The following is a 19,743-nucleotide window of genomic DNA, read 5'->3' as shown; positions in this document are numbered from 1 at the left end:
AGGTATCCTGCCTGCAGTAGATGGAATGTGGCAATGGAACGCTGACTGCGCGTGTCATAATAGGCTCTGAGCCTTTATATACCTGTGCACAGCAGCAGCCACCTTCAGTCTGCTGCTGGACAGCCAGCAGCAGCAGCAGCAGGAGAGGTATGTAATCAGGAGCCCTCCTGCTAAGGGTAGACAGCTGCTCGTTCCACCCCACCCCCCGCCTTAATTGGTTCTCCTCCCTTCCAACGGTGTTGAGGCGGGTGGGAACAGCAGGGGGTGAAGGTGCTGTGTTTAAAGAGGTGGAGTTATGCAGATCTAAAACGCGTGGATTGCAGCAGCAGCAAGCCGAAAAGTGCAGGCATGTAAGGGATCTAGAGGTTGACAACATGTCTTCTTAACGGGAGTCCAGGAGCTCATCTCCACAAATGGACTTTTCAGGATCCTTGGGTGGCTCCGTAGTTTGAAACCAATTCTGGTTATCGCTTCTCGGCCTTTTGGCTAAGATCAAGTGTAGTATCTGTTCTTATCAGTTTAATATCTGATACGTCCCCTATCTGGGGACCATATATTAAATGGATTTTTAGAACAGGGAGATGGAAAAAGAGCTTGCTCTGTCCACTCCACGCATTGACCTGGTATTGCAGTATCTCCAGGACCGGTGCACCCCTTCTTTAATGCAGTTTCTAAAATCAGAAAGAATTGAATTCAATGTTTTTTGTTCATTTTGCTTGTTTGTCGGATTTTGGGATGGACTCTTTGGCTTTGCTTTTCTTCTCCTCATTGGATTTTTCATGTTCAAAGTTGCAGAAGCCAGATTACAAGCTCATTTTGGTTCAACTTCAGCAACTGTGCATTGCATTGCCATGTAATGTGATGCAATGCTATCTTTCTAGCTCTCCCTTTTTACTTCCTCTTGGATAAACAGACATATTAGGCAAGCATTTTGGAGCTTTCACCTAAATAACTACAGGTGGTGAGATAAGCTGCACAATATAATTGACCTTTCAGTATATTGTTGCACACACACCATCTATTTAGCAAATGCCCTTGTTATCAACAGCAGCCTTTTAAACTCACCTGAGCTAACAGGTATGTGCGCTGGTTACTCTGCTGCGCTTAAAATTTCTTTTTTGGTTTGCTACAATGCCTTTTCTGAAACGTTGTCTCCTTCTGCTGGAACACTGACTTCTTTCATTTAATGCCTGCAGACTATAAAAGAGAACCCAACCCAAAAAGTTTGGTTGATTAGTCTGTGGCATTCTGTTAAACTGTTGCTTATGGCGGTCTCTGTGAGCTTCTCAGCGACATTCAGCCAGCCAGGTATCCTGCCTGCAGTAGATGGAATGTGGCAATGGAACGCTGGCTGCGCGTGTCATAATAGGCTCTGAGCCTTTATATACCTGTGCACAGCAGCAGCCACCTTCAGTCTGCTGCTGGACAGCCAGCAGCAGCAGCAGCAGGAGAGGTATGTAATCAGGAGCCCTCCTGCTAAGGGTAGACAGCTGCTCGTTCCACCCCACCCCCCGCCTTAATTGGTTCTCCTCCCTTCCAACGGTGTTGAGGCGGGTGGGAACAGCAGGGGGTGAAGGTGCTGTGTTTAAAGAGGTGGAGTTATGCAGATCTAAAACGCGTGGATTGCAGCAGCAGCAAGCCGAAAAGTGCAGGCATGTAAGGGATCTAGAGGTTGACAACATGTCTTCTTAACGGGAGTCCAGGAGCTCATCTCCACAAATGGACTTTTCAGGATCCTTGGGTGGCTCCGTAGTTTGAAACCAATTCTGGTTATCGCTTCTCGGCCTTTTGGCTAAGATCAAGTGTAGTATCTGTTCTTATCAGTTTAATATCTGATACGTCCCCTATCTGGGGACCATATATTAAATGGATTTTTAGAACAGGGAGATGGAAAAAGAGCTTGCTCTGTCCACTCCACGCATTGACCTAGTATTGCAGTATCTCCAGGACCGGTGCACCCCTTCTTTAATGCAGTTTCTAAAATCAGAAAGAATTGAATTCAATGTTTTTTGTTCATTTTGCTTGTTTGTCGGATTTGGGGATGGACTCTTTGGCTTTGCTTTTCTTCTCCTCATTGGATTTTTCATGTTCAAAGTTGCAGAAGCCAGATTACAAGCTCATTTTGGTTCAACTTCAGCAACTGTGCATTGCATTGCCATTTAATGTGATGCAATGCTATCTTTCTGGCTCTCCCTTTTTACTTCCTTTTGGATAAACAGACATATTAGGCAAGCATTTTGGAGCTTTCACCTAAATAACTACAGGTGGTGAGATAAGCTGCACAATATAATTGACCTTTCAGTATATTGTTGCACACACACCATCTATTTAGCAAATGCCCTTGTTATCAACAGCAGCCTTTTAAACTCACCTGAGCTAACAGGTATGTGCGCTGGTTACTCTGCTGCGCTTAAAATTTCTTTTTTGGTTTGCTACAATGCCTTTTCTGAAATGTTGTCTCCTTCTGCTGGAACACTGACTTCTTTCATTTAATGCCTGCAGACTATAAAAGAGAACCCAACCCAAAAAGTTTGGTTGATTAGTCTGTGGCATTCTGTTAAACTGTTGCTTATGGCGGTCTCTGTGAGCTTCTCAGCGACATTCAGCCAGCCAGGTATCCTGCCTGCAGTAGATGGAATGTGGCAATGGAACGCTGGCTGCGCGTGTCATAATAGGCTCTGAGCCTTTATATACCTGTGCACAGCAGCAGCCACCTTCAGTCTGCTGCTGGACAGCCAGCAGCAGCAGCAGCAGGAGAGGTATGTAATCAGGAGCCCTCCTGCTAAGGGTAGACAGCTGCTCGTTCCACCCCACCCCCCGCCTTAATTGGTTCTCCTCCCTTCCAACGGTGTTGAGGCGGGTGGGAACAGCAGGGGGTGAAGGTGCTGTGTTTAAAGAGGTGGAGTTATGCAGATCTAAAACGCGTGGATTGCAGCAGCAGCAAGCCGAAAAGTGCAGGCATGTAAGGGATCTAGAGGTTGACAACATGTCTTCTTAACGGGAGTCCAGGAGCTCATCTCCACAAATGGACTTTTCAGGATCCTTGGGTGGCTCCGTAGTTTGAAACCAATTCTGGTTATCGCTTCTCGGCCTTTTGGTTAAGATCAAGTGTAGTATCTGTTCTTATCAGTTTAATATCTGATACGTCCCCTATCTGGGGACCATATATTAAATGGATTTTTAGAACAGGGAGATGGAAAAAGAGCTTGCTCTGTCCACTCCACGCATTGACCTGGTATTGCAGTATCTCCAGGACCGGTGCACCCCTTCTTTAATGCAGTTTCTAAAATCAGAAAGAATTGAATTCAATGTTTTTTGTTCATTTTGCTTGTTTGTCGGATTTTGGGATGGACTCTTTGGCTTTGCTTTTCTTCTCCTCATTGGATTTTTCATGTTCAAAGTTGCAGAAGCCAGATTACAAGCTCATTTTGGTTCAACTTCAGCAACTGTGCATTGCATTGCCATGTAATGTGATGCAATGCTATCTTTCTAGCTCTCCCTTTTTACTTCCTTTTGGATAAACAGACATATTAGGCAAGCATTTTGGAGCTTTCACCTAAATAACTACAGGTGGTGAGATAAGCTGCACAATATAATTGACCTTTCAGTATATTGTTGCACACACACCATCTATTTAGCAAATGCCCTTGTTATCAACAGCAGCCTTTTAAACTCACCTGAGCTAACAGGTATGTGCGCTGGTTACTCTGCTGCGCTTAAAATTTCTTTTTTGGTTTGCTACAATGCCTTTTCTGAAACGTTGTCTCCTTCTGCTGGAACACTGACTTCTTTCATTTAATGCCTGCAGACTATAAAAGAGAACCCAACCCAAAAAGTTTGGTTGATTAGTCTGTGGCATTCTGTTAAACTGTTGCTTATGGCGGTCTCTGTGAGCTTCTCAGCGACATTCAGCCAGCCAGGTATCCTGCCTGCAGTAGATGGAATGTGGCAATGGAACGCTGGCTGCGCGTGTCATAATAGGCTCTGAGCCTTTATATACCTGTGCACAGCAGCAGCCACCTTCAGTCTGCTGCTGGACAGCCAGCAGCAGCAGCAGGAGAGGTATGTAATCAGGAGCCCTCCTGCTAAGGGTAGACAGCTGCTCGTTCCACCCCACCCCCCGCCTTAATTGGTTCTCCTCCCTTCCAACGGTGTTGAGGCGGGTGGGAACAGCAGGGGGTGAAGGTGCTGTGTTTAAAGAGGTGAAGTTATGCAGATCTAAAACGCGTGGATTGCAGCAGCAGCAAGCCGAAAAGTGCAGGCATGTAAGGGATCTAGAGGTTGACAACATGTCTTCTTAACGGGAGTCCAGGAGCTCATCTCCACAAATGGACTTTTCAGGATCCTTGGGTGGCTCCGTAGTTTGAAACCAATTCTGGTTATCGCTTCTCGGCCTTTTGGCTAAGATCAAGTGTAGTATCTGTTCTTATCAGTTTAATATCTGATACGTCCCCTATCTGGGGACCATATATTAAATGGATTTTTAGAACAGGGAGATGGAAAAAGAGCTTGCTCTGTCCACTCCACGCATTGACCTGGTATTGCAGTATCTCCAGGACCGGTGCACCCCTTCTTTAATGCAGTTTCTAAAATCAGAAAGAATTGAATTCAATGTTTTTTGTTCATTTTGCTTGTTTGTCGGATTTTGGGATGGACTCTTTGGCTTTGCTTTTCTTCTCCTCATTGGATTTTTCATGTTCAAAGTTGCAGAAGCCAGATTACAAGCTCATTTTGGTTCAACTTCAGCAACTGTGCATTGCATTGCCATGTAATGTGATGCAATGCTATCTTTCTAGCTCTCCCTTTTTACTTCCTTTTGGATAAACAGACATATTAGGCAAGCATTTTGGAGCTTTCACCTAAATAACTACAGGTGGTGAGATAAGCTGCACAATATAATTGACCTTTCAGTATATTGTTGCACACACACCATCTATTTAGCAAATGCCCTTGTTATCAACAGCAGCCTTTTAAACTCACCTGAGCTAACAGGTATGTGCGCTGGTTACTCTGCTGCGCTTAAAATTTCTTTTTTGGTTTGCTACAATGCCTTTTCTGAAACGTTGTCTCCTTCTGCTGGAACACTGACTTCTTTCATTTAATGCCTGCAGACTATAAAAGAGAACCCAACCCAAAAAGTTTGGTTGATTAGTCTGTGGCATTCTGTTAAACTGTTGCTTATGGCGGTCTCTGTGAGCTTCTCAGCGACATTCAGCCAGCCAGGTATCCTGCCTGCAGTAGATGGAATGTGGCAATGGAACGCTGGCTGCGCGTGTCATAATAGGCTCTGAGCCTTTATATACCTGTGCACAGCAGCAGCCACCTTCAGTCTGCTGCTGGACAGCCAGCAGCAGCAGCAGCAGGAGAGGTATGTAATCAGGAGCCCTCCTGCTAAGGGTAGACAGCTGCTCGTTCCACCCCACCCCCCGCCTTAATTGGTTCTCCTCCCTTCCAACGGTGTTGAGGCGGGTGGGAACAGCAGGGGGTGAAGGTGCTGTGTTTAAAGAGGTGGAGTTATGCAGATCTAAAACGCGTGGATTTCAGCAGCAGCAAGCCGAAAAGTGCAGGCATGTAAGGGATCTAGAGGTTGACAACATGTCTTCTTAACGGGAGTCCAGGAGCTCATCTCCACAAATGGACTTTTCAGGATCCTTGGGTGGCTCCGTAGTTTGAAACCAATTCTGGTTATCGCTTCTCGGCCTTTTGGCTAAGATCAAGTGTAGTATCTGTTCTGAATGGCTCCGCGGGCAGGTCCATGTCTCGCTTCTTCCTGCTTCCTCTTTGGAGGCGACTCGGCTGGGACAAGTGGGACAGCTCCTTCCCCTACAACTGGACGACGCCATGGTTCTACGGAGACGTCGTTCGATTTGTGGGGGAGCATCAACTGGAGGGACTCAAGCCCGACTTGTGGAAGCCCAAAACTATCCACAAGCTAATCAGAGCCAAGGATGACGTGGAGAACATCACAGGACTTCACCAGGACACGCTGGAGACTGTGTGGACAAATGTATCGTCTGACAGGCTGACCAACGGGCACAAGGACTTGTCGTGGATGGCGATTCAGGGCGGACTGCCCGTCCGGTCATTCATGCATGCCCGGAACCTGTGCAAGACCCGGTACTGCCCAAGGTGCCCCTTCGTGGAGGAAACATCTTTGCACACTTTTTGGGACTGCGGATTTGCACAGCGCCTATTGACTGCACTTGTGGACGACCTGAGGAACTCTGTCCCCAGGGCGAGCCTATCGCACCATTCTGTGCTTTACGGACTCTTCCCTGGGGTTCATACCGTCGGAGCCATCCAGGAGGCTTGGCGCCTTATGAACTGCTTCAAGGATGCCGTTTGGGTCGCCAGGAACCGGCTCATCTTGAGGAGGGAGAGGATGTCCATCCAGGACTGCCGCAGGCTGATCCACAGCCTGCTCAGAGACTATTCCATCATGGACGGTCCGGAGGACGAGGACGAGGACTAAACCCCTCCTCCCCCTCTCCCCTTATGTGTCTTGTCTTTCAATAAAGCTTCGGGCCTGTGATTTTCCCCTCCCAATCCCCTTTTTCTCAATCCCCATCCCTTATCACGGTTCGTCGTACTGTATTGATTGACATGCTTTTTCTTTCAGATTGAGTGTTTTGTGTAGCATAGGGGTGTGATGTGTCTAGTTAGTGCGTCGTATCCTCATGCTATGTAAATATGATGTAGAATTCTGTGTGTACTGGGCTGCGGCACTGTACACTGTCTGTTAACTTATTTTTTGTGCTAATAAAAGATATATTCAATCAAAAAAAAATCTGTTCTTATCAGTTTAATATCTGATACGTCCCCTATCTGGGGACCATATATTAAATGGATTTTTAGAACAGGGAGATGGAAAAAGAGCTTGCTCTGTCCACTCCACGCATTGACCTGGTATTGCAGTATCTCCAGGACCGGTGCACCCCTTCTTTAATGCAGTTTCTAAAATCAGAAAGAATTGAATTCAATGTTTTTTGTTCATTTTGCTTGTTTGTCGGATTTTGGGATGGACTCTTTGGCTTTGCTTTTCTTCTCCTCATTGGATTTTTCATGTTCAAAGTTGCAGAAGCCAGATTACAAGCTCATTTTGGTTCAACGTCAGCAACTGTGCATTGCATTGCCATGTAATGTGATGCAATGCTATCTTTCTCGCTCTCCCTTTTTACTTCCTTTTGGATAAACAGACATATTAGGCAAGCATTTTGGAGCTTTCACCTAAATAACTACAGGTGGTGAGATAAGCTGCACAATATAATTGACCTTTCAGTATATTGTTGCACACACACCATCTATTTAGCAAATGCCCTTGTTATCAACAGCAGCCTTTTAAACTCACCTGAGCTAACAGGTATGTGCGCTGGTTACTCTGCTGCGCTTAAAATTTCTTTTTTGGTTTGCTACAATGCCTTTTCTGAAACGTTGTCTCCTTCTGCTGGAACACTGACTTCTTTCATTTAATGCCTGCAGACTATAAAAGAGAACCCAACCCAAAAAGTTTGGTTGATTAGTCTGTGGCATTCTGTTAAACTGTTGCTTATGGCGGTCTCTGTCAGCTTCTCAGCGACATTCAGCCAGCCAGGTATCCTGCCTGCAGTAGATGGAATGTGGCAATGGAACGCTGGCTGCGCGTGTCATAATAGGCTCTGAGCCTTTATATACCTGTGCACAGCAGCAGCCACCTTCAGTCTGCTGCTGGACAGCCAGCAGCAGCAGCAGGAGAGGTATGTAATCAGGAGCCCTCCTGCTAAGGGTAGACAGCTGCTCGTTCCACCCCACCCCCCGCCTTAATTGGTTCTCCTCCCTTCCAACGGTGTTGAGGCGGGTGGGAACAGCAGGGGGTGAAGGTGCTGTGTTTAAAGAGGTGGAGTTATGCAGATCTAAAACGCGTGGATTGCAGCAGCAGCAAGCCGAAAAGTGCAGGCATGTAAGGGATCTAGAGGTTGACAACATGTCTTCTTAACGGGAGTCCAGGAGCTCATCTCCACAAATGGACTTTTCAGGATCCTTGGGTGGCTCCGTAGTTTGAAACCAATTCTGGTTATCGCTTCTCGGCCTTTTGGCTAAGATCAAGTGTAGTATCTGTTCTTATCAGTTTAATATCTGATACGTCCCCTATCTGGGGACCATATATTAAATGGATTTTTAGAACAGGGAGATGGAAAAAGAGCTTGCTCTGTCCACTCCACGCATTGACCTGGTATTGCAGTATCTCCAGGACCGGTGCACCCCTTCTTTAATGCAGTTTCTAAAATCAGAAAGAATTGAATTCAATGTTTTTTGTTCATTTTGCTTGTTTGTCGGATTTTGGGATGGACTCTTTGGCTTTGCTTTTCTTCTCCTCATTGGATTTTTCATGTTCAAAGTTGCAGAAGCCAGATTACAAGCTCATTTTGGTTCAACTTCAGCAACTGTGCATTGCATTGCCATGTAATGTGATGCAATGCTATCTTTCTAGCTCTCCCTTTTTACTTCCTTTTGGATAAACAGACATATTAGGCAAGCATTTTGGAGCTTTTACCTAAATAACTACAGGTGGTGAGATAAGCTGCACAATATAATTGACCTTTCAGTATATTGTTGCACACACACCATCTATTTAGCAAATGCCCTTGTTATCAACAGCAGCCTTTTAAACTCACCTGAGCTAACAGGTATGTGCGCTGGTTACTCTGCTGCGCTTAAAATTTCTTTTTTGGTTTGCTACAATGCCTTTTCTGAAACGTTGTCTCCTTCTGCTGGAACACTGACTTCTTTCATTTAATGCCTGCAGACTATAAAAGAGAACCCAACCCAAAAAGTTTGGTTGATTAGTCTGTGGCATTCTGTTAAACTGTTGCTTATGGCGGTCTCTGTGAGCTTCTCAGCGACATTCAGCCAGCCAGGTATCCTGCCTGCAGTAGATGGAATGTGGCAATGGAACGCTGGCTGCGCGTGTCATAATAGGCTCTGAGCCTTTATATACCTGTGCACAGCAGCAGCCACCTTCAGTCTGCTGCTGGACAGCCAGCAGCAGCAGCAGGAGAGGTATGTAATCAGGAGCCCTCCTGCTAAGGGTAGACAGCTGCTCGTTCCACCCCACCCCCCGCCTTAATTGGTTCTCCTCCCTTCCAACGGTGTTGAGGCGGGTGGGAACAGCAGGGGGTGAAGGTGCTGTGTTTAAAGAGGTGGAGTTATGCAGATCTAAAACGCGTGGATTGCAGCAGCAGCAAGCCGAAAAGTGCAGGCATGTAAGGGATCTAGAGGTTGACAACATGTCTTCTTAACGGGAGTCCAGGAGCTCATCTCCACAAATGGACTTTTCAGGATCCTTGGGTGGCTCCGTAGTTTGAAACCAATTCTGGTTATCGCTTCTCGGCCTTTTGGCTAAGATCAAGTGTAGTATCTGTTCTTATCAGTTTAATATCTGATACGTCCCCTATCTGGGGACCATATATTAAATGGATTTTTAGAACAGGGAGATGGAAAAAGAGCTTGCTCTGTCCACTCCACGCATTGACCTGGTATTGCAGTATCTCCAGGACCGGTGCACCCCTTCTTTAATGCAGTTTCTAAAATCAGAAAGAATTGAATTCAATGTTTTTTGTTCATTTTGCTTGTTTGTCGGATTTTGGGATGGACTCTTTGGCTTTGCTTTTCTTCTCCTCATTGGATTTTTCATGTTCAAAGTTGCAGAAGCCAGATTACAAGCTCATTTTGGTTCAACTTCAGCAACTGTGCATTGCATTGCCATGTAATGTGATGCAATGCTATCTTTCTAGCTCTCCCTTTTTACTTCCTTTTGGATAAACAGACATATTAGGCAAGCATTTTGGAGCTTTCACCTAAATAACTACAGGTGGTGAGATAAGCTGCACAATATAATTGACCTTTCAGTATATTGTTGCACACACACCATCTATTTAGCAAATGCCCTTGTTATCAACAGCAGCCTTTTAAACTCACCTGAGCTAACAGGTATGTGCGCTGGTTACTCTGCTGCGCTTAAAATTTCTTTTTTGGTTTGCTACAATGCCTTTTCTGAAACGTTGTCTCCTTCTGCTGGAACACTGACTTCTTTCATTTAATGCCTGCAGACTATAAAAGAGAACCCAACCCAAAAAGTTTGGTTGATTAGTCTGTGGCATTCTGTTAAACTGTTGCTTATGGCGGTCTCTGTGAGCTTCTCAGCGACATTCAGCCAGCCAGGTATCCTGCCTGCAGTAGATGGAATGTGGCAATGGAACGCTGGCTGCGCGTGTCATAATACGCTCTGAGCCTTTATATACCTGTGCACAGCAGCAGCCACCTTCAGTCTGCTGCTGGACAGCCAGCAGCAGCAGCAGGAGAGGTATGTAATCAGGAGCCCTCCTGCTAAGGGTAGACAGCTGCTCGTTCCACCCCACCCCCCGCCTTAATTGGTTCTCCTCCCTTCCAACGGTGTTGAGGCGGGTGGGAACAGCAGGGGGTGAAGGTGCTGTGTTTAAAGAGGTGGAGTTATGCAGATCTAAAACGCGTGGATTGCAGCAGCAGCAAGCCGAAAAGTGCAGGCATGTAAGGGATCTAGAGGTTGACAACATGTCTTCTTAACGGGAGTCCAGGAGCTCATCTCCACAAATGGACTTTTCAGGATCCTTGGGTGGCTCCGTAGTTTGAAACCAATTCTGGTTATCGCTTCTCGGCCTTTTGGCTAAGATCAAGTGTAGTATCTGTTCTTATCAGTTTAATATCTGATACATCCCCTATCTGGGGACCATATATTAAATGGATTTTTAGAACAGGGAGATGGAAAAAGAGCTTGCTCTGTCCACTCCACGCATTGACCTGGTATTGCAGTATCTCCAGGACCGGTGCACCCCTTCTTTAATGCAGTTTCTAAAATCAGAAAGAATTGAATTCAATGTTTTTTGTTCATTTTGCTTGTTTGTCGGATTTTGGGATGGACTCTTTGGCTTTGCTTTTCTTCTCCTCATTGGATTTTTCATGTTCAAAGTTGCAGAAGCCAGATTACAAGCTCATTTTGGTTCAACTTCAGCAACTGTGCATTGCATTGCCATGTAATGTGATGCAATGCTATCTTTCTAGCTCTCCCTTTTTACTTCCTTTTGGATAAACAGACATATTAGGCAAGCATTTTGGAGCTTTCACCTAAATAACTACAGGTGGTGAGATAAGCTGCACAATATAATTGACCTTTCAGTATATTGTTGCACACACACCATCGATTTAGCAAATGCCCTTGTTATCAACAGCAGCCTTTTAAACTCACCTGAGCTAACAGGTATGTGCGCTGGTTACTCTGCTGCGCTTAAAATTTCTTTTTTGGTTTGCTACAATGCCTTTTCTGAAACGTTGTCTCCTTCTGCTGGAACACTGACTTCTTTCATTTAATGCCTGCAGACTATAAAAGAGAACCCAACCCAAAAAGTTTGGTTGATTAGTCTGTGGCATTCTGTTAAACTGTTGCTTATGGCGGTCTCTGTCAGCTTCTCAGCGACATTCAGCCAGCCAGGTATCCTGCCTGCAGTAGATGGAATGTGGCAATGGAACGCTGGCTGCGCGTGTCATAATAGGCTCTGAGCCTTTATATACCTGTGCACAGCAGCAGCCACCTTCAGTCTGCTGCTGGACAGCCAGCAGCAGCAGCAGCAGGAGAGGTATGTAATCAGGAGCCCTCCTGCTAAGGGTAGACAGCTGCTCGTTCCACCCCACCCCCCGCCTTAATTGGTTCTCCTCCCTTCCAACGGTGTTGAGGCGGGTGGGAACAGCAGGGGGTGAAGGTGCTGTGTTTAAAGAGGTGGAGTTATGCAGATCTAAAACGCGTGGATTGCAGCAGCAGCAAGCCGAAAAGTGCAGGCATGTAAGGGATCTAGAGGTTGACAACATGTCTTCTTAACGGGAGTCCAGGAGCTCATCTCCACAAATGGACTTTTCAGGATCCTTGGGTGGCTCCGTAGTTTGAAACCAATTCTGGTTATCGCTTCTCGGCCTTTTGGCTAAGATCAAGTGTAGTATCTGTTCTTATCAGTTTAATATCTGATACGTCCCCTATCTGGGGACCATATATTAAATGGATTTTTAGAACAGGGAGATGGAAAAAGAGCTTGCTCTGTCCACTCCACGCATTGACCTGGTATTGCAGTATCTCCAGGACCGGTGCACCCCTTCTTTAATGCAGTTTCTAAAATCAGAAAGAATTGAATTCAATGTTTTTTGTTCATTTTGCTTGTTTGTCGGATTTTGGGATGGACTCTTTGGCTTTGCTTTTCTTCTCCTCATTGGATTTTTCATGTTCAAAGTTGCAGAAGCCAGATTACAAGCTCATTTTGGTTCAACTTCAGCAACTGTGCATTGCATTGCCATGTAATGTGATGCAATGCTATCTTTCTAGCTCTCCCTTTTTACTTCCTTTTGGATAAACAGACATATTAGGCAAGCATTTTGGAGCTTTCACCTAAATAACTACAGGTGGTGAGATAAGCTGCACAATATAATTGACCTTTCAGTATATTGTTGCACACACACCATCTATTTAGCAAATGCCCTTGTTATCAACAGCAGCCTTTTAAACTCACCTGAGCTAACAGGTATGTGCGCTGGTTACTCTGCTGCGCTTAAAATTTCTTTTTTGGTTTGCTACAATGCCTTTTCTGAAACGTTGTCTCCTTCTGCTGGAACACTGACTTCTTTCATTTAATGCCTGCAGACTATAAAAGAGAACCCAACCCAAAAAGTTTGGTTGATTAGTCTGTGGCATTCTGTTAAACTGTTGCTTATGGCGGTCTCTGTGAGCTTCTCAGCGACATTCAGCCAGCCAGGTATCCTGCCTGCAGTAGATGGAATGTGGCAATGGAACGCTGGCTGCGCGTGTCATAATAGGCTCTGAGCCTTTATATACCTGTGCACAGCAGCAGCCACCTTCAGTCTGCTGCTGGACAGCCAGCAGCAGCAGCAGCAGGAGAGGTATGTAATCAGGAGCCCTCCTGCTAAGGGTAGACAGCTGCTCGTTCCACCCCACCCCCCGCCTTAATTGGTTCTCCTCCCTTCCAACGGTGTTGAGGCGGGTGGGAACAGCAGGGGGTGAAGGTGCTGTGTTTAAAGAGGTGGAGTTATGCAGATCTAAAACGCGTGGATTGCAGCAGCAGCAAGCCGAAAAGTGCAGGCATGTAAGGGATCTAGAGGTTGACAACATGTCTTCTTAACGGGAGTCCAGGAGCTCATCTCCACAAATGGACTTTTCAGGATCCTTGGGTGGCTCCGTAGTTTGAAACCAATTCTGGTTATCGCTTCTCGGCCTTTTGGCTAAGATCAAGTGTAGTATCTTTCGAAAAGGCGGTTTTGGATGTTGGCCGCCCTAGTAGATTGATACATTATGCACACTGGGGTTTAGGCGCTTGTTAGTACGCCAGGTGGCTAATATAGTCATCTGGTGGAAAGCATGGCCCCCCAGGATCGACGCCATTGGGCCGGGAAAGATCGAAAGCCCGAAGTGTGAAGTGCCCCAGGAGTGGTGACCCTGGGGTGCCTTAACTCACTGGGATTGGGAACCCCACTTGAGTTTATGGCACATTTGCACAAGCACTTCAAATTTTCTTTCTTCGCACACACCCTTATTCCGGGCCTTCTGGCCTTAGGATGGGGAATTTTTCAATTCCCGGTCGAAGGTCCGGGCAGTATTATACTGTGAAACCTTCACTATTTATTTAATTTCTTTGTCACTGTGTGTCCACTTATTCACGTGTGTCACGTCCTACTAGGATTTTGTCGGGATGCGGTTCCCTTATGGGTTCCTCTCTTGGCAGGTCTAGGGGGGGAGTGTGTGGCCATCAGGTTCCGCTCCCCCCTGAACCCCCCTGGCTCTCCTCTTTCGGGAGGAGAGCGTTGTTGGCTCCCCTCTTCCGGGAGGGGAGCACAGTCTTTGGCTCCCAGTGCCTTGCTCGGGTGAGAACTCGGGCAGGTGCTGGGGGTAAGATTGGGTCGCCTCTGGCTTCGGCTGGAGGTGGCTTTTTGTCCCTGTTCCTCGCTGTGGCCTTTTGGCTCGGAGGGACGGGGAATGGTTTGGGGGACCCTTCTCCTTTTGGAGAGGGTTTCAAGAAGACCAGCATCCTAGTGCACTTTTTTTGTGGCACTTGTCACTTTTTTAAGCGCACTCGGGTTTTGTACACGAATTCGGGCTTTCGATAAAAAAAAAAAAAAAAAAAATCTGTTCTTAACAGTTTAATATCTGATACATCCCCTATCTGGGGACCATATATTAAATGGATTTTTAGAACAGGGAGATGGAAAAAGAGCTTGCTCTGTCCACTCCACGCATTGACCTGGTATTGCAGTATCTCCAGGACCGGTGCACCCCTTCTTTAATGCAGTTTCTAAAATCAGAAAGAATTGAATTCAATGTTTTTTGTTCATTTTGCTTGTTTGTCGGATTTTGGGATGGACTCTTTGGCTTTGCTTTTCTTCTCCTCATTGGATTTTTCATGTTCAAAGTTGCAGAAGCCAGATTACAAGCTCATTTTGGTTCAACTTCAGCAACTGTGCATTGCATTGCCATGTAATGTAATGTGATGCAATGCTATCTTTCTAGCTCTCCCTTTTTACTTCCTTTTGGATAAACAGACATATTAGGCAAGCATTTTGGAGCTTTCACCTAAATAACTACAGGTGGTGAGATAAGCTGCACAATATAATTGACCTTTCAGTATATTGTTGCACACACACCATCTATTTAGCAAATGCCCTTGTTATCAACAGCAGCCTTTTAAACTCACCTGAGCTAACAGGTATGTGCGCTGGTTACTCTGCTGCGCTTAAAATTTCTTTTTTGGTTTGCTACAATGCCTTTTCTGAAACGTTGTCTCCTTCTGCTGGAACACTGACTTCTTTCATTTAATGCCTGCAGACTATAAAAGAGAACCCAACCCAAAAAGTTTGGTTGATTAGTATGTGGCATTCTGTTAAACTGTTGCTTATGGCGGTCTCTGTGAGCTTCTCAGCGACATTCAGCCAGCCAGGTATCCTGCCTGCAGTAGATGGAATGTGGCAATGGAACGCTGGCTGCGCGTGTCATAATAGGCTCTGAGCCTTTATATACCTGTGCACAGCAGCAGCCACCTTCAGTCTGCTGCTGGACAGCCAGCAGCAGCAGCAGCAGGAGAGGTATGTAATCAGGAGCCCTCCTGCTAAGGGTAGACAGCTGCTCGTTCCACCCCACCCCCCCCCTTAATTGGTTCTCCTCCCTTCCAACGGTGTTGAGGCGGGTGGGAACAGCAGGGGGTGAAGGTGCTGTGTTTAAAGAGGTGGAGTTATGCAGATCTAAAACGCGTGGATTGCAGCAGCAGCAAGCCGAAAAGTGCAGGCATGTAAGGGATCTAGAGGTTGACAACATGTCTTCTTAACGGGAGTCCAGGAGCTCATCTCCACAAATGGACTTTTCAGGATCCTTGGGTGGCTCCGTAGTTTGAAACCAATTCTGGTTATCGCTTCTCGGCCTTTTGGCTAAGATCAAGTGTAGTATCTGTTCTTATCAGTTTAATATCTGATACGTCCCCTATCTGGGGACCATATATTAAATGGATTTTTAGAACAGGGAGATGGAAAAAGAGCTTGCTCTGTCCACTCCACGCATTGACCTGGTATTGCAGTATCTCCAGGACCGGTGCACCCCTTCTTTAATGCAGTTTCTAAAATCAGAAAGAATTGAATTCAATGTTTTTTGTTCATTTTGCTTGTTTGTCGGATTTTGGGATGGACTCTTTGGCTTTGCTTTTCTTCTCCTCATTGGATTTTTCATGTTCAAAGTTGCAGAAGCCAGATTACAAGCTCATTTTGGTTCAACTTCAGCAACTGTGCATTGCATTGCCATGTAATGTGATGCAATGCTATCTTTCTAGCTCTCCCTTTTTACTTCCTTTTGGATAAACAGACATATTAGGCAAGCATTTTGGAGCTTTCACCTAAATAACTACAGGTGGTGAGATAAGCTGCACAATATAATTGACCTTTCAGTATATTGTTGCACACACACCATCTATTTAGCAAATGCCCTTGTTATCAACAGCAGCCTTTTAAACTCACCTGAGCTAACAGGTATGTGCGCTGGTTACTCTGCTGCGCTTAAAATTTCTTTTTTGGTTTGCTACAATGCCTTTTCTGAAACGTTGTCTCCTTCTGCTGGAACACTGACTTCTTTCATTTAATGCCTGCAGACTATAAAAGAGAACCCAACCCAAAAAGTTTGGTTGATTAGTCTGTGGCATTCTGTTAAACTGTTGCTTATGGCGGTCTCTGTGAGCTTCTCAGCGACATTCAGCCAGCCAGGTATCCTGCCTGCAGTAGATGGAATGTGGCAATGGAACGCTGGCTGCGCGTGTCATAATAGGCTCTGAGCCTTTATATACCTGTGCACAGCAGCAGCCACCTTCAGTCTGCTGCTGGACAGCCAGCAGCAGCAGCAGCAGGAGAGGTATGTAATCAGGAGCCCTCCTGCTAAGGGTAGACAGCTGCTCGTTCCACCCCACCCCCCGCCTTAATTGGTTCTCCTCCCTTCCAACGGTGTTGAGGCGGGTGGGAACAGCAGGGGGTGAAGGTGCTGTGTTTAAAGAGGTGGAGTTATGCAGATCTAAAACGCGTGGATTGCAGCAGCAGCAAGCCGAAAAGTGCAGGCATGTAAGGGATCTAGAGGTTGACAACATGTCTTCTTAACGGGAGTCCAGGAGCTCATCTCCACAAATGGACTTTTCAGGATCCTTGGGTGGCTCCGTAGTTTGAAACCAATTCTGGTTATCGTTTCTCGGCCTTTTGGCTAAGATCAAGTGTAGTATCTGTTCTTATCAGTTTAATATCTGATACATCCCCTATCTGGGGACCATATATTAAATGGATTTTTAGAACAGGGAGATGGAAAAAGAGCTTGCTCTGTCCACTCCACGCATTGACCTGGTATTGCAGTATCTCCAGGACCGGTGCACCCCTTATTTAATGCAGTTTCTAAAATCAGAAAGAATTGAATTCAATGTTTTTTGTTCATTTTGCTTGTTTGTCGGATTTTGGGATGGACTCTTTGGCTTTGCTTTTCTTCTCCTCATTGGATTTTTCATGTTCAAAGTTGCAGAAGCCAGATTACAAGCTCATTTTGGTTCAACTTCAGCAACTGTGCATTGCATTGCCATGTAATGTGATGCAATGCTATCTTTCTAGCTCTCCCTTTTTACTTCCTTTTGGATAAACAGACATATTAGGCAAGCATTTTGGAGCTTTCACCTAAATAACTACAGGTGGTGAGATAAGCTGCACAATATAATTGACCTTTCAGTATATTGTTGCACACACACCATCTATTTAGCAAATGCCCTTGTTATCAACAGCAGCCTTTTAAACTCACCTGAGCTAACAGGTATGTGCGCTGGTTACTCTGCTGCGCTTAAAATTTCTTTTTTGGTTTGCTACAATGCCTTTTCTGAAACGTTGTCTCCTTCTGCTGGAACACTGACTTCTTTCATTTAATGCCTGCAGACTATAAAAGAGAACCCAACCCAAAAAGTTTGGTTGATTAGTCTGTGGCATTCTGTTAAACTGTTGCTTATGGCGGTCTCTGTGAGCTTCTCAGCGACATTCAGCCAGCCAGGTATCCTGCCTGCAGTAGATGGAATGTGGCAATGGAATGCTGGCTGCGCGTGTCATAATAGGCTCTGAGCCTTTATATACCTGTGCACAGCAGCAGCCACCTTCAGTCTGCTGCTGGACAGCCAGCAGCAGCAGCAGCAGCAGGAGAGGTATGTAATCAGGAGCCCTCCTGCTAAGGGTAGACAGCTGCTCGTTCCACCCCACCCCCCGCCTTAATTGGTTCTCCTCCCTTCCAACGGTGTTGAGGCGGGTGGGAACAGCAGGGGGTGAAGGTGCTGTGTTTAAAGAGGTGGAGTTATGCAGATCTAAAACGCGTGGATTGCAGCAGCAGCAAGCCGAAAAGTGCAGGCATGTAAGGGAGCTAGAGGTTGACAACATGTCTTCTTAACGGGAGTCCAGGAGCTCATCTCCACAAATGGACTTTTCAGGATCCTTGGGTGGCTTCGTAGTTTGAAACCAATTCTGGTTATCGCTTCTCGGCCTTTTGGCTAAGATCAAGTGTAGTATCTGTTCTTATCAGTTTAATATCTGATACGTCCCCTATCTGGGGACCATATATTAAATGGATTTTTAGAACAGGGAGATGGAAAAAGAGCTTGCTCTGTCCACTCCACGCATTGACCTGGTATTGCAGTATCTCCAGGACCGGTGCACCCCTTCTTTAATGCAGTTTCTAAAATCAGAAAGAATTGAATTCAATGTTTTTTGTTCATTTTGCTTGTTTGTCGGATTTTGGGATGGACTCTTTGGCTTTGCTTTTCTTCTCCTCATTGGATTTTTCATGTTCAAAGTTGCAGAAGCCAGATTACAAGCTCATTTTGGTTCAACTTCAGCAACTGTGCATTGCATTGCCATGTAATGTGATGCAATGCTATCTTTCTAGCTCTCCCTTTTTACTTCCTTTTGGATAAACAGACATATTAGGCAAGCATTTTGGAGCTTTCACCTAAATAACTACAGGTGGTGAGATAAGCTGCACAATATAATTGACCTTTCAGTATATTGTTGCACACACACCATCTATTTAGCAAATGCCCTTGTTATCAACAGCAGCCTTTTAAACTCACCTGAGCTAACAGGTATGTGCGCTGGTTACTCTGCTGCGCTTAAAATTTCTTTTTTGGTTTGCTACAATGCCTTTTCTGAAACGTTGTCTCCTTCTGCTGGAACACTGACTTCTTTCATTTAATGCCTGCAGACTATAAAAGAGAACCCAACCCAAAAAGTTTGGTTGATTAGTCTGTGGCATTCTGTTAAACTGTTGCTTATGGCGGTCTCTGTGAGCTTCTCAGCGACATTCAGCCAGCCAGGTATCCTGCCTGCAGTAGATGGAATGTGGCAATGGAACGCTGGCTGCGCGTGTCATAATAGGCTCTGAGCCTTTATATACCTGTGCACAGCAGCAGCCACCTTCAGTCTGCTGCTGGACAGCCAGCAGCAGCAGCAGCAGGAGAGGTATGTAATCAGGAGCCCTCCTGCTAAGGGTAGACAGCTGCTCGTTCCACCCCACCCCCCGCCTTAATTGGTTCTCCTCCCTTCCAACGGTGTTGAGGCGGGTGGGAACAGCAGGGGGTGAAGGTGCTGTGTTTAAAGAGGTGGAGTTATGCAGATCTAAAACGCGTGGATTGCAGCAGCAGCAAGCCGAAAAGTGCAGGCATGTAAGGGATCTAGAGGTTGACAACATGTCTTCTTAACGGGAGTCCAGGAGCTCATCTCCACAAATGGACTTTTCAGGATCCTTGGGTGGCTCCGTAGTTTGAAACCAATTCTGGTTATCGCTTCTCGGCCTTTTGGCTAAGATCAAGTGTAGTATCTGTTCTTATCAGTTTAATATCTGATACGTCCCCTATCTGGGGACCATATATTAAATGGATTTTTAGAACAGGGAGATGGAAAAAGAGCTTGCTCTGTCCACTCCACGCATTGACCTGGTATTGCAGTATCTCCAGGACCGGTGCACCCCTTCTTTAATGCAGTTTCTAAAATCAGAAAGAATTGAATTCAATGTTTTTTGTTCATTTTGCTTGTTTGTCGGATTTGGGGATGGACTCTTTGGCTTTGCTTTTCTTCTCCTCATTGGATTTTTCATGTTCAAAGTTGCAGAAGCCAGATTACAAGCTCATTTTGGTTCAA

General features: G+C 45.7%; 14 non-coding genes and 2 pseudogenes across 14 annotated transcripts; all 16 read left to right on the top strand.

Annotated features, from left to right (window-relative positions):
- The first annotated feature begins 466 nt into the window (after positions 1-466).
- On the top strand, positions 467-657 carry LOC141209432 (U2 spliceosomal RNA). Its single transcript, XR_012279626.1, has one exon. It is a non-coding gene; the product is annotated as a U2 spliceosomal RNA (small nuclear RNA).
- A 1,115-nt stretch (positions 658-1,772) lies between these two features.
- Positions 1,773-1,963, top strand: LOC141210330 (U2 spliceosomal RNA). The gene has a single exon (XR_012280502.1). It is a non-coding gene; the product is annotated as a U2 spliceosomal RNA (small nuclear RNA).
- A 1,115-nt stretch (positions 1,964-3,078) lies between these two features.
- On the top strand, positions 3,079-3,269 carry LOC141210283 (U2 spliceosomal RNA). The gene has a single exon (XR_012280456.1). It is a non-coding gene; the product is annotated as a U2 spliceosomal RNA (small nuclear RNA).
- A 1,112-nt stretch (positions 3,270-4,381) lies between these two features.
- On the top strand, positions 4,382-4,572 carry LOC141209431 (U2 spliceosomal RNA). The gene has a single exon (XR_012279625.1). It is a non-coding gene; the product is annotated as a U2 spliceosomal RNA (small nuclear RNA).
- Positions 4,573-5,687: 1,115 nt separating this feature from the next.
- On the top strand, positions 5,688-5,819 carry LOC141210728 (U2 spliceosomal RNA; annotated as a pseudogene).
- Positions 5,820-6,744: 925 nt separating this feature from the next.
- On the top strand, positions 6,745-6,940 carry LOC141210582 (U2 spliceosomal RNA). Its single transcript, XR_012280738.1, has one exon. It is a non-coding gene; the product is annotated as a U2 spliceosomal RNA (small nuclear RNA).
- Positions 6,941-8,052: 1,112 nt separating this feature from the next.
- On the top strand, positions 8,053-8,243 carry LOC141209430 (U2 spliceosomal RNA). The gene has a single exon (XR_012279624.1). It is a non-coding gene; the product is annotated as a U2 spliceosomal RNA (small nuclear RNA).
- A 1,112-nt stretch (positions 8,244-9,355) lies between these two features.
- LOC141209429 (U2 spliceosomal RNA) lies at positions 9,356-9,546 on the top strand. Its single transcript, XR_012279623.1, has one exon. It is a non-coding gene; the product is annotated as a U2 spliceosomal RNA (small nuclear RNA).
- Positions 9,547-10,658: 1,112 nt separating this feature from the next.
- On the top strand, positions 10,659-10,849 carry LOC141210108 (U2 spliceosomal RNA). Its single transcript, XR_012280286.1, has one exon. It is a non-coding gene; the product is annotated as a U2 spliceosomal RNA (small nuclear RNA).
- A 1,115-nt stretch (positions 10,850-11,964) lies between these two features.
- Positions 11,965-12,155, top strand: LOC141209428 (U2 spliceosomal RNA). The gene has a single exon (XR_012279622.1). It is a non-coding gene; the product is annotated as a U2 spliceosomal RNA (small nuclear RNA).
- A 1,115-nt stretch (positions 12,156-13,270) lies between these two features.
- LOC141210837 (U2 spliceosomal RNA) lies at positions 13,271-13,362 on the top strand (annotated as a pseudogene).
- A 794-nt stretch (positions 13,363-14,156) lies between these two features.
- Positions 14,157-14,343, top strand: LOC141210713 (U2 spliceosomal RNA). The gene has a single exon (XR_012280832.1). It is a non-coding gene; the product is annotated as a U2 spliceosomal RNA (small nuclear RNA).
- A 1,120-nt stretch (positions 14,344-15,463) lies between these two features.
- Positions 15,464-15,654, top strand: LOC141209427 (U2 spliceosomal RNA). The gene has a single exon (XR_012279621.1). It is a non-coding gene; the product is annotated as a U2 spliceosomal RNA (small nuclear RNA).
- A 1,115-nt stretch (positions 15,655-16,769) lies between these two features.
- Positions 16,770-16,960, top strand: LOC141210267 (U2 spliceosomal RNA). Its single transcript, XR_012280440.1, has one exon. It is a non-coding gene; the product is annotated as a U2 spliceosomal RNA (small nuclear RNA).
- Positions 16,961-18,078: 1,118 nt separating this feature from the next.
- LOC141209426 (U2 spliceosomal RNA) lies at positions 18,079-18,269 on the top strand. Its single transcript, XR_012279620.1, has one exon. It is a non-coding gene; the product is annotated as a U2 spliceosomal RNA (small nuclear RNA).
- Positions 18,270-19,384: 1,115 nt separating this feature from the next.
- Positions 19,385-19,575, top strand: LOC141209425 (U2 spliceosomal RNA). The gene has a single exon (XR_012279619.1). It is a non-coding gene; the product is annotated as a U2 spliceosomal RNA (small nuclear RNA).
- Positions 19,576-19,743: the final 168 nt, after the last annotated feature.

Source organism: Phyllobates terribilis, unplaced genomic scaffold, assembly GCF_046119375.1.
Source record: "Phyllobates terribilis strain yellow unplaced genomic scaffold, ASM4611937v1 Scaffold_169__1_contigs__length_4117513, whole genome shotgun sequence".
NCBI lineage: Eukaryota > Metazoa > Chordata > Amphibia > Anura > Dendrobatidae > Phyllobates > Phyllobates terribilis.
The sequence above is the reverse complement of the archived record's forward strand: the minus strand, read 5'-3'. Positions and strand labels throughout refer to the sequence as shown.